Here is a 14,461-nt window from a genome sequence, read left to right on the forward strand (position 1 = left end):
TCAAGATGACATCAAATGCAGTGCCATGCAATATGGTGGTAGGTAAGATGTCCACCGGTGGGGGCATATATTAAAAAAGGGCTTAATAGACTGATAAGGTCACAAGGGGATACTTGGGTGTGAGGTGTGCATCCTCCATCCTGGATGAGACACGATCAATATTCCTGCTTGGGTAAAACACAGCATATAGAAGAGGAATAGCACACCTTTTGAACTAGATATCCTCACAGAGATCATTTGTCTTCACTTACTATTGCAAATTAAGCTGCGGATTTCTTTCCTTATGCTTTATTTTCCTTTCCTTTACTGGCCTAAGTTTCCCCACTGCTGTCATCTAGTTGATTCGTATTTAACTACAAATACCCTGGTTTTTGGATTTACTCTTGAGACTTTTGCTAGATTCCTTTGAACAGTTATTTACTATCAGCCTGCATTCAAGCATATGGTGTTTTACTGCCAGCATGGGTGGAAACAATTGTATCTTGGTATCTTGAGTGCAAGACGCAGTCCTAGCTTTGATTAAGATTACCTCATCCTGCATTTTATAATTTTGTTCTCATAAGGTAATATTATGACATTTTTATCACTATCTGTTCCTACTGAGGCCCAATAAAATCCAGTACTTAACTCAAAGTTACTTCAGGACCAGCTTGTGCTAATTTCAAGCTCATAAATAATATATAAATATTTGGCATGAATAAGTAACAAGTTTTAGAATAGAAATAATGATTACCTTATATGCATTCTATACTTTTCCTGTACTTACCAGATACCTTTATATTTAATACATACTTGAAACTTACCCAACACTACCTATCATTTAGTTTCCATAAACATCTGGGGTAATTTTTCACCTTTCCTTTTGTTAGGGAGATCCTGTTCTATCTCCCGTCTATTGCCACTTGTCTCTGTATGGATAGTATGTACAACAGTTTTTAAATTCTATTACTAATATATAATGTACTGTATATTTTATGTTTTGTTTGCTATAAATATTCTAGTTCTGATTTAATTTTTTTATGACACTTGTTGACCTTCCATTCCATCCTGAAGAAGCAGTGTTTTCCATGAAATGTGTTGAAGTGAGAAGACATGTTCCCAGTAGTCATGACCTGTCATGTTGCAATTGAGTATAAACTGTTCAAATGTTATAAATATGTAGGAAATTTTTATTAATATTAGATCCATACCCATGATATAAAAAATTGTGTAGCATTTTAGGATCCATGTTGAATTATATATATTTTAATCTTGTTGTCAATAAATATATATTTAGATATTATTATATAAATTATTGACTCTGAGGGTATCTTTAAAGTTTATATAAATTCTTTACTTTATGGATTTTCGCAATTGCTATAAGGAAATAAAAATTACAGAGCCAAATTTCAGAGACAACATCCAGACAAACAGCAAAGTGGCTGGGCTGGAGAGTATATAAGCAAATTCATTGTGCAGAAATGTAAGATGGAGAAACAAGACAGGTATAAAAAAAATCCTGGCTCTCTTTTCAGCTCTGTTGTTCAGCCCTTGGGCCTTGGTCCTCCAGTGCTTGTGCACAAATGCTGTACCTCTGTCAGCTTCTTGCTTTTCCTTGCAGCTCCCTGCTACTTTTACTCTATCTCATAGGCTTGAGCCTCTGTCTGTCCTATCCTGGACAGCATGGTGTAAGCATGTACCTCTCTCTGCTCCCTTACAACACACACTGACTCCTGGGAGGGGGGGTGCCCTGAACTCTAATTCTGGCTCTATTGTGAACCCAGCACACACCTGCAACATTAATGTGCCTGCAAAACCTGACCTACACTGCCATTATACACAGTACCTGCCACATATCTTACCCCCAAAAATCAACCCTAAGCAACAGGCAAAAAAAAATACTTTTTGCAATTTTATTTTTTGTTTTTTGCAGAAAACGAAAACTAACTGACCCCTCAAAAAAGAAAGGGGTATCAACAGCAACTAAGCAGCAACAGAAGTAAAAAGTAATTCTAAAAAGGACTTTTAGGTCAATTCACCATAAATACAAGGTGTGATACACACCACCATGCAGTTCCCAGTGATAGAGCACTAAACAGCAGAATGAACACAGCGAGGGGGCACACTCCAATCTCTGTAGCCTACATCACTGCAATTCACTGTAATGTAGCAGTGGCAATACACTGCACTGAATATAGCACTGTATAGTTCTGTACATGGTACACTAGCACTAAAAACTACCTCTCCCTCACAAAGCTGTTAACTGTCCCTTACTACTCCAACTCCAATGTACACTGACAAAAATCTGTTGGGAGAGCTGACTTTTATAGAGAGGGAGTTGTGTCATTTTCAAGGGCCCATTATTGTTCATACTTTTCTATCTGACCATCTTTCACAAATCAAGCAAAGCATGATGGGGATCACTTCTGGGGCAAATGTACCAATATGTTTGCTGTTTGAGCAAAACATGAATATGAAAAATTTGCTAGTAATATAACCTGGCGGCAAACCCAAACCTCATCTGTAATCTCTAGTTCCACGCCAAGATCTAAAAAAAAAAAAATTTAATATTTAACCCCTTCCTGCTCAGCCTAGTGTCCCTTTAATAGGGTCGATATGCTCGGGCGATGAGAGTAGCGATCATATGACTACTGAGTTTGGTTGTCAAAGTGATCACATGATCAGGAGCCAGGCTTGCCAGCTGCTGATCGTTACTAGGGATCAAGAACTGTCATTGATAGATTGTTCTCTGTACTGGGAGCATACTTTCGGTACAGAAATATTGGCCGCCCCGTGACGCATATGTGCAGCTTATGGGTGCTAAAGTCCATGTTTGTGTCTCGTGGCTGGCAACAGGTTAAATATAAAGATCTATGTAATATCCTACAGGTTCTAAAAACTAAGAATCATTTTATGTAATATATTGAAAACTGGCAGTTTGGAAAACACTGAACTGTCTTATTAGGACCATTTTCTTATTATAATTGTTCTTTTAGCTGTAATCAATATTGGCATTTATAAAGATATATAACTAATACACAGTAATTATAAAATAACATGTTAACACACTAGAATTAAATGATAATGCCTCTACATCTGACAGTATTATCATTAATTTTAGATTAATTTCTAAACAAAGTCTACATTTAAAAAAATAATTGCCATTTACCATAACTGCACATAATTTATTAGTAATTGAAAACCAAAATCAGTTTATGTAATTAAAAATAGTTACCTACAATTAAAAGGAATACATGTTAATATTTTTATACAGTATTATGTTTCCTGTACTGTAATTATAGCACATAATGATCCTCCTTGGCCTTTATCATACTGAGAAATAAGCATTCAGATTGAATGTGGATAGGTATAAGCCAAGCTCTTTAGTTAATGAGCGTTGTTTTAGCCTGTTGTGTCATGCTGTGTTTTCTGTCTGTTCACTCAAATGTGCTGTTGCTTCTAGTTATTTTCTCAGAAAGGAAAAAAAGGAACATGAAGACAGACCTTCATGATGAGATGTACCCCATGCTGACTTTATAAAGCAGAGGAATAAAGTCCATCGCCTCAAGTGCAAATCATTACAAACTGTTATTTTTGCCTTTTGGATTTTCTTGAAGTGTTGTTGTCTCTCTGAACTTAACCTTTCCTTATTTTAACTGTTTAATAGAAATTTGTGCTACAAAATACAGAATTTTAGTCATTTTTTTTCTTATCCTCCAGATGATTATTTCTGCAGTAGGGTATCTAGAAGGTTTAGAGTACATTCTCTAGGTCCCCTGCCCTTGGACTTGCAATTACCAGTAAAATATATGTCATTAACCTGTATGTAACTGGCACAATGTACACTTTGACATTTTAGCTCATCTAACCAGCACAATAATGTATAGGACTGTATATTTTTTTATAAGAATATACTGTATAACAATGTTAAGATCCTACATACTACTCTATTTTTTGCTACCACAGACAGATAGCTAAAACGTTTCACTTATCCAGCCATAATTCATTTTTATAAACATCAGTGTCCCATTTCTTGTGACATACACCTATCACTGGCAAGGACACCTGCCATATTGATTGTGTCTCAGAAAGGATAACTGTGGATGCAGTGCTGGATTTATAAGGGGGTAAAAAGGGGCAACTGCCCTCGACCTCCCTGGCAAAAGGGGCCCCCCTCTATACAAAAATTATTAAAAAAACAATATTTTTAAAAATTATATAAAATAAAAAAAAATGTATAATAATAATAAAATAGTATAAAATGTATTATTATATAACCACTTCCCAGCCACCGTATAACAGTTTTACTGCTACATGACAGCCGCTATGTGCAAAATCACGTATATATATATATATATATATATATATATATATATATATATATATGTGTGATTTTGCATTTTCTTGTAGGGGGGAACATGCTGTCATTGCCTCCCTTAGGTGTCATTCACCAGTTCCTGGCCAGTGATTCATGGCTGGGACTGGTTGACTGGCAGAGCAGCTGACAGGAGAGAGGTCTCTGAGTGTAAACAACACTGATCTCTCTCCTGTCAGCCGGCGCGTGCTGGTTTTTATCTCTCTGCAAAACAGAGAGATAAATGCCAGCACATCCTCTAGTAAAAAACTAAATAGTACACTGTTTAATCATACCCTAGCACACAGTTTACCCTTTGATTGCTCCAGATGGTAACATTTTCCTGCCCAGTGTCATTAGTACTGTGTCAGTGCTTTTTATTAGCAGGGGTAAATGGGGGTAAATATATATATTTTGGACTGGTATATTGTATCACTTTTAAAAAATTAATTTTGGTGTCTCTAGTGAACCTCACATAGAGCGCTATGACTGCGTGTGTATGCGTGACCTCAAAATTATGTTGTGTCATGCATTTAAAAATGTGTAACTGTCATTAAGAATGTAAACCAACTCTGTCTACGAGGCCCCACCCGATCCTGAAGTGCTCTTGGCCCCCAAGGTCTACATCTGGCTGTGGATGGATGGGTAGGAAAGCACCTGGAATGTGAACTTGGTTATCAAGGGCAACCTTTATAAAGGCTGTCATTATTCAGTCATTTATTGATTTATTTATTGTAACCATGCAGCAGTCCTAATAAGTTTACATGGCTGTGTTAGACAGTAGTGAAAGATATGGTAGTTAATGTGATATTAAAATGTAATTTTGTTAATAAAATAGTAAATATGTTATACTCACCTGCTCTGTGCATGGTTTTACACAGAGCAGCCCCAATCCTGTTCTTCTGGTGTCACCCGCTGGCTCTCCTGGCTCCTCTTCCCATTTTCTATGGGGGCACCCATGTGGGCTTGCTCCTGAGCTGCTCTAAATCTAATAAAAAAAGAAAATGTCTTCATAAATTTAGGCCAAAATGTATTCTGCTACATGTCTTTGTTAAAAAAAAATACCAATAAGTGTATATTAGTTGGTTTGCTTGAAAGTTATAGCGTCTAATGGTGGTATATATGCTGGAATTTTTATTTATTTATTTATTTATTATAATAGTAATGGCGGCGGTCAGCGACTTATAGCAGGACCGTGATAGTACGGCAGGCATTCTGACACTAAATGACATGGAATGGGAACTGATTAATTGCCACTGACATCTCCAGTGACACTAATAAAGTGATCAGTGCTAATAAAAAGCACTGGCACAGTACTAATGACACTGGGCAGGAAGGTGTTAACATCTGGGGCAATCAAAGGGTAAACTGTGTGCTAGGGAGTGATTAAACAGTGTACTATTTAGTGTTTTACTAGAGGACCTGCTGGCTTTTAGGTGTCAGTTTAGGTGTCAATAAATCTCCGAACCACCCCACCATATATACGTCGGGTGCTGGACTCTTTCCTCCCGCTGTATTTTTCAGGGCCATACGTATCTCTTCATGGAAGACTGCTCGTTATAGTGATATTAACTTTTCCTCTGATATTTTTGGCAGATCTGCTGCCGCTAGATATTCCCATCTTTTCCCTCTCTTTGCTTCCACTGTTGCTTGCCGATTCTTGGGGTCCACATCATACAGCCTACTATAGTATTTCTGGAATGTTTTCGCAATATCAGTGGTGGAGTATACCAGTTCAACTTTATCGGCTTTTATTTTTTCAATATAATTCATCGATTTCTTTTCCTTTAATCTTTTCATCAGATGTTTTCCTGGTTTATTCCCCTTCTGATATCTTTCCTTAGAGACCCTATTAAAAACCTTTCTCGTCTCCTGTTCCAACAGGTCCTTTAACTCTTCTCTCTTAAGAATGATCTTCTGATGTATCTCTATATCCTGTCTCTTGTTATGTTCCTGTTCTAATCTGTAGCTCCTCCATCAGCTCCTTTATTTTTCTCTCACGGTCTTTCTTTTGTTTGGTCCCAGCCACTGTCAAGATCCCCCTGATATAAGCCTTGTGTGACTCCCAGATAGTAGCCATATAAACCCCTTCAGTCTCATTCAGGAGAAAAAACAGCTCTATTTCATCTCTTAACCTTTTCTCTGTTTCATGTTCCTGCATGAGCGTCTCTTTTAATCTCCACATAGCCCTTTTATTCCCCTCTCCTCCTACCTGTAGTCTCACTGTAACAGGTGCGTGATCTGAGATAGACATAATTTCTATATTAGATTTGACCAAAGACTCCTGTTGTCTATGCTTGATCATAATATAATATAATCGTGAATACAATCTATGCACTAGAGAGAAAGTATAATCTATTTCTCTGGGATGTTTCACCCTCCATGTGTCTATTAACTGAGTTTGATGTAACGTCTTTTTTAACAATCTTAATTTTTTTTTAAGTCATTTCCATCCATGGATCCAAACATAACTTAAAATCCCCTGCCAGGATCAAACTACCCCTCTTAAAATCCATAATTTTCCTCAGGGCTCCCTGCAAAAATACCTCTGGATTTTGATTCGGGCAGTAGATGTTAGTCAATGTATAGTTTTTGTCCCTGCATTTTCCCTCTTACACACAGAAACCGACCTTCTGGGTCTACCAGTTTCTTCTCTACATCAAAGCCAGCACTCCTCGAGCACCCAATCGCTACTCCCTTGTCTGCATAATGCCAGGTTGGATAATACCTCGAGTATAGCTTAACGTTGGATTTGTATGTTAAATGTGTCTCTTGTAAGAACATTATATCTGTGGAATGTTGATGGATTTCTCTAAGTATCTCATGCCTTTTAGTGGGAGAATTTAAATCTTTTACATTATAGGTCATGAGATTAATCCAGTTCATACCCATTTGATGTTTCTTTTCTTATTCTTCATTTCTATTCGAAGAAAAGGAGATATATATCTCTAATATCATGGACCTTCCCCCTACTCCCACCCTCCCTCCTCCTCCTTTACTCCTCCTTTCCCCTCCTATCCACCTCCTCCCTTCCCCCCTTCCCTCCCCTACCGTATTCCTATAAAACCCTGGAATCTGACGTGAGATTCCCCCACTACTGATTCCTATTCTGGGGTACAACTCTGAACATGTGCACCTGGTTTTACCCCCAGTTCTCAACATTGGGTTAAGATCTAATCATTTATTTAGACTGACTCCCCTCCCTTTCCATCCTACCACTTCCTCAGTGATTCTCTAGAAGAACTAGGAAAAAGGGGGGGGCGGGAGACAGAAAAAAGGGGGGGGGGCAGGGTGGGAGGTGGAACAAAATTTACTGCCCCCCTCTCTCCACCCATCCCCCCCATCTCTCCATCACCCACCTCCAGCCTCCCCCCATCCCAATCCCCCTCTATTTTCTCTTTTTATTAACTGGCTGCCATTTTTCTTTTTTCTCGGCCTTACACTTTTGTTCAGCCCCTCTGACCATCCCTCAATGTCCACATTCTGCAATTCCAGTTTTTCACAAAAGTCACTGAGTTCTTCCGGAGATATTAGTCTTGCCAACTTCCCATCCTTCCATCCAATCAGACATGCCGGGAACCCCCAGTTATATCGAATTCTTTTCTCCTTCATCTGATCCAGAATGGGTTTCAACAATCTTCTTCTTGCTAACGTCTCAAAAGCAATGTCTGCAAAGACCTGCAGGTTCGCTTCTTCAAATCTTATTTCAGGGTTCTCCCGCAGTTTTTTCCAAATTCTCTCTCTGTCCTCATAATGATGAAAGTGGACGACCACGTCTCTAGGGAAGTCTGATGTTATTCTTGGCGGGCGCCTTAAACTATTCACTCTCTCGATCTTCAAAGGATCTAAGACTGATCTGCCTAATATTGGGTTAAACACCCTCCTTATTTTTCCCTAAGGTCCTCCTCGTGAGCCTCTTTTGGTAATCCTCGGGCCCTTAGATTATTTCTTCTCTCTCTATTTTCTTAACCTTCCAGCTTAAAAGAGAGCTTCCTCTGTTCCCTTCTCATCTCCTCTAACTGTTTCTCCAGGTTAATAATCTGTTGGGTTTGTATCTCCGTTTTCTCCTCTACTTCCTCTACCCTTGTTAACAATAGTCCCAGATCCTTATGAAATATCGCCATTTCATTTTTCATGAATTTTTTGTAATTTTGCAAACATTTCCTCCATTTCTGATCTTGTAGGGATTTGTAATATTATTTTTTATTGTTCCAAAACTTTTTGATCGTTTACATTTTCAACAATTATAGATTCATTGATCTCATTCCCTTTCCTTGCTCCAGATGACAATAAAGACTGCTCACCATCGTATTTTCTACTTCCTTCCTGTTGTTTCTCCATACTTTGTATCTCTGAACATTGTTCTTGCAATGGCAGATCTTTCTTTATTGTACTAGTATTTGCGTTTGGTTTCAGGGTTTTTACTCCCCCCCTTTGACAGGTCTGTTCTTCATAAATGCACAAAAGGTGCAGCGCTTATGTTGTGAGTCAGTGCATGAGCATAAATTATAAATGTATCATAAATGTATATATCTGAGCGACATAAATAAAATGAAATACATATGGCAGCAAAATTTAAAAGCATCACAGTGAGGTGCTCTGATCAGCGTTACAGTAATATGATTGTAGAAAATATATCTAACGTTCACTTAACAGCAAACTGTATTGTAACAAATATGGTGAGAATCATGTGACACTGAAAAGTCAGTGTTAAAGTGGTGATAAATTAGTGACTGCCGGGAAATGCAAAACATATGACAAAAATAATAAATAATATAAAATTAATAAAAAAGTCTAGTAAGGTAAATCCGTGAATAATAAGTGACTTCCAGTGATGGTGAATCTGTGAAAATATTCCTTTATATGCACTCAGCAGAAACGCATATAAAATGCGCATATACAGCTAAAACACTGCTTTCCTCCCCAGGCAGGTCAGGCTGTACACCAATCAGACACAGGACCATGAGAGCCTTGATGCACCAGATAAGGATGGTGTCATCAAAACAGCATTCAAGACCTCCAGAAAGAGCCAGGTGGGAATCCTGAAGAGTCATCTCACAAAAGAGCCAGAGAAAGATCGGCTAATAGTGTAGTACTTTATTCAAAGATATGGTACTTCTACATGGAGAAAGCAATTTAATGATAAAAACCACTCACAAAGATGGCCACTAGACCACCATGCGGACATGGCAGCGTGACGTCAATACACAACGGCGTCCTCAGCCTTTTTTAACCAGAGTGCCCAGGCACCCTGGGGTGCCTTTAGGCTCCTTCAAGGGTGCCTTGGTAAAATGGCTAAAATTGCCCAAAAATTCTATACAAGACAGCAGGTAGATCAGGCATGCCTTTTAGTTCATAAAGCCATTTTCATTGTGCACTTTTATGACCTTCTAGCTGCCATCATCCTGAAAACCAGTGATATCATCAGCTGATAAGGAGGACATCAGGTGCATTATCATCATCCTTGTTTGCTCCTCCCTGACCCTCTCTGTCAGCACTGTGGTCAAGTTAACAGAGTGAGGGAGAGAAGCTGAGAGACACACTGGAATACTAGCCAGTAACAGTGTGCAAAGGTATATTTGCTTTGGAAGAATAAATCACATCTAACGTTGGGCGTACTATATGTTTGGATGTTGCTGCATTATGTAAAACTATTAGTATAGGTTTTTTTATGTTTCAGAATGGGGTGCCTCGGGGGTGTCCATAATTTTAAAGGGTGCTTTGACTGAAAAAAGGTTGAAAAACACTGTAGTAGCGTATGTACGTAATTTTTCAATAAATGTTTGTTGAACTTTCCAGATAAAGATACAGAGAGGGTGGAATAACAGAAGTTGGGTAACAATCTAAGGATAATGGACAGGCCAAGCAATAGTTACAGCACAGATTGCACATTTGGTCCAATAGCTTACATGATGGTACAAAAAAGGAAAATCATTTTATACAGTTACAAAGGTTAATACCAATAAAGAAGGTTTGGTACAAGAGATATTTTTGGTATAGTAAGATTTCATGCATATGGACATTGTTGAGGCTTAAATATATGCCTAAATATATGCCTAAATTAAAATCCCAGAATCTCTTCATGCTCAAGGAGCTGCAGGTGGTGCGTACAGCTGACCAAAGAAGTAAAACACTGTAAGAGGTGACACTTGGGTAAAAGTCAATACTTAATTGTGTCAGTGCAAACATGCGTACGTGCATATGACATATTGTCCAAATGAGGAATTTCTACATTCAGGGGAATATGTCATACATGCATGCGCATGTTTACACTAATACACAAAAGCATTGGCATTACAGAGGACATAAAAAATTCTACACAACCCTGTTAAAATGTCAGGTTTCTGTGATGTAAAAAAATGAGACAAAGATAAATCATTTCAGAATTTTCTTTTTGCTACTCAGCGCTGTACTAATTCAACTGATAATTGTGCGGTCATGCAATGCTGCACCTAAACAAAATTTACGTCCTTTTTTTCACACAAATAGAGCTTTCTTTTGGTGGTATTTGATCACCTGTGTGCTTTTTATTTTTCACACAAACAACAAAAAAACAAATATTTTGAAGAAAAATTATATTTTTTACTTTCAGCTATAAAAAATATATAGTAAACTCAAAGTTAGTTATAAATTTAGGCCAAAATGTATTCTGCTACATGTTTTTGGTAAAAAAAATCCCAATAAGTATATATTGATTACTTTGTGAGAAAGTTATAGCGTCTACAAACTATGGTATAGATACTGCAATTTACGCAATTTTTTTGCTGTACAGCGCTGCGCTAGTTTAATGGACAATTGCGCGATCATGCAATACGGTACATAAATGAAATTTATGTCCTTTTTTTAACACAAATAGAGCTTTCTTTTGGTGGTATTTGATCACCTGTGCACTTTTTATTTTTGGCTCTATAGCCAGAAAAATTTTTGAAGAAAATTTTTTTTGAAAAAAACAATATTTTCTCATTTTGGTAATAAAAAATATCTAAAAAAACTAAAATTTTGTCATAAATTTAGGCCAAAATGTATTATGCTACATGTTTTTGGTTAAAAAATTCCCAATAAGTGTATATTGATTGCTTTTTGTGAAAGTTATAGCATCTACAAACTATGGTATAGATAATGGAATTTACATAGCTTTTACTTTCTGACTGCCCATCACATTTCTTGAGGTGCTAAAATACCAGGATAGTACAAACACCCTCAAATGACCCCTTTTTGGAAATTAGACACCCTAAGCTATCTGCTGAGAGGCATATTGAGTCCATGAAAGATTTATTTTTTTCCACAAGTTTCTGGAATATGACAAAAACTTTTTTTTTTTTTACACAAAGTTGTCATTTAAATGATTTATTTCTCACACAAGCCATGGGTATATGTGGAATTACACCCCAAAATACATTCTGCTACTTCTACTGAGTATGGGGATACCACATATGTGAGACTTTTTGGGAGCCTAGCCACATACAGGAGCCTGAAATCCAATGACCACTTTGAAAGCCTAAAGGTGCATAACTTCCTCACTACCTATCACAGTTTTGAAGGCCTTGACATGCCAGGATAGCCCCAAACCCCCCAAATGACCCCTTTCTGGAAGGTAGACACCCCAAGGAATTTAAAAAGAGGCATGGTGAGTATTTTTCAGATCTCATTTTTTCTCACAAGGTTTTGAAATATAAAAAAAAATAGAAAAAATATGTTTTTGTTTTTTTCTTCAATTTCCAAAAACTTGTGGCAACAAATGAGATCTGCAAAATACTTACTGTGCTTTTTATCAAATTCCTTGGGGCGTCTACTTTCCAAAAAGGGGTAATTTGGGAGGGTTAGGTGCTATCCTGGCATTTCAGGGCCTCCGAAACTGTGATAGGTAGTCTGGAAGTGTAATGAGGAAATAAAGCCCTTTAAAAGCCTGAAGGTGCTTATTGGATTTTGGGGTCCTGTACTTGGCTAGACTGCCAAAAAGTCTCTCATATGTGGTACCCCCATACTCGGGAGAAGTAACAAAATGTATTTTGGGGAGTAATTCCACATATACCCATGGCATGTGTGAGCAGTAAATCATTTAAGTGACAATTTTGTGGAAAAAAAAAAAAGTATTTTTTTTGTCATTTTCCAAAAACGTGTGGTCAAAAAATAAACTCTTCTATTGATTCAACATGCCTCTCAGCAAAAAGTTTGGGGTGACTACTTTCCAAAAAGGGGTCGCTTTGGGGGGTGGGGGCGTTTTATGCCCAGCATTAGAAGTTTATGCCACACATCATTCACTCTTCTAACCACCTGAAGACCAAGCCTTTTTGTTCACATGAAAAAAATCAGTATTTTTTGCTAGGAAATTAATTTAAACCCCCAAACATTATATTTTTTTTAAAGCAGACACCCTAGTGAATAAAATGGTGGATACTACAATTTTTTATGGCACATAGTACTCGAGCAGCATTTTTTCAAATGCAAATTTAAAAAAAAAAATACACTTTTTTTACTTTTAATGCACAAAAACACAATATATTGGCCAATTGTTTGGTAAAATGTAAAAGATAATGGTATGCAGAGTAAATAGATACCAAACATGCTTTAAAACTGCGCATGCCCGTGCAATGGCGGCAAACTGCAAACATTTTTAATATCCATAGGCAGCGCTTTAAAAGCCCTTAAAAGCTACCATTTTAGAATTACAGAGGAGGTCTAGTGTTAGAATTACTGCCCTTGATCTGACGTTCACGGCAATACCTCACATGCATGGTGCAACTGCTGTTTACATAACGGCACAGGGTCAAGGCTTGTGCACACAGGTGCGAGAGCATGGGAGGGGCAATTTTTTTTTTTTTGTAGTTATTTTGATTTTTTTTTTATTGTTTTTACATTGTACCTTTCATTTTTTTTTTTATCACTTTTAATGCTTATAACAGGGAATGCAAATAACCCCTATAACTTCAATGGTCATATATTCTTTTTTGAAAAATCTGGGGGTCTATCAGATTCTAGATATCTCCTCTGCCCTTACATTATCTAATCAAACCAAGATCGGTGTGATCAGATGCTTTCCCAATTTCCAAATGGCGCTGTTTATATCCTGCGAAACTGAAGTGATGAAATGCTCGTATCTTCCGAATTCTTAGACTATAGAGATGATTGGCACCATTCTGGTCTCCAATCAGCTCTATGGTGAGCTGACAGAAACACCGGCTGCATTCTCAGGTTTCCCTGATGGCATGGGACTGCCCGAGAAGGCTGTGGAAGGCAGCGGCGGAGGGGGGACATCATCTCCCACTGCTTGTAAAAGCAATCTTGCAGCTAATTAGCCACTAGGATTGCTTTTACATGAAAGACGATCGCCGGCTGAAAAAAACTATACCAGGATGATGCCTGCAGCTGTAGGTATCATCCTAGTATAACCATTCAAATCCAGTGATGTACCAGTACATCACTGGTCCTTGTTGGTTATATATGCTATGTTCTTCTTTTTTCTTGTATGCAGCCTGTGGAATGAGTGAAAAAATTAGAAGAAATCTCTGCCAGAAAAAGTGTGTGGTATGCCCACCATTAGAATATACCACCCTGCATCCACCCACTTCTAATGGTGGGCACACATTAGGTCACACTTTGCCACAAGTGCCAGTTCCAAGATTGAATAAATGTCTAAATAGTGGCACGCTTGAATAAAAATTGTCCACGTATAAGTGGTACCCCATATGGAGAAATTCTGACACCAAGTCCCCAAACTATCTTGCCACTGCTCCCAATGTAGTCTGGGCATCCGGGGGGGCTCCACGTGACTATCTTTTCCCTCGTAAATCCAAAACTTATAAGTATAGCCCCCATATCTGGCACCCTTGTTGGGGAGAAATTGTTTGAACGCAAGGCGGCCAGAAAAATTTATGAGGGACTCATCAACGCAGATGTTTTGATGGGGAGTATAGACATCTGCAAATTTTAGGTTAAGGTGATTTGCGAGGGGCTGAATTTTGTGGAGCCAGTCAAATTCAGGGTCACCCTGAGGATGACAGAGTATATTGTCGCTGAAATGCATAAAACACATTATACTCTCATATCTATGCCTGACCATGGCAGCAGAGAACACGGAATATGATGAATCAGGTCTGCGGACCAACACAACCGCAATTCATTTCTTTT

This window comes from Staurois parvus, unplaced genomic scaffold (assembly GCF_062004578.1).
Source record: "Staurois parvus isolate SC_StPar_1 unplaced genomic scaffold, SC_StPar_1.0 ptg000165l, whole genome shotgun sequence".
In the NCBI taxonomy this organism is placed as follows: Eukaryota; Metazoa; Chordata; class Amphibia; order Anura; family Ranidae; genus Staurois; species Staurois parvus.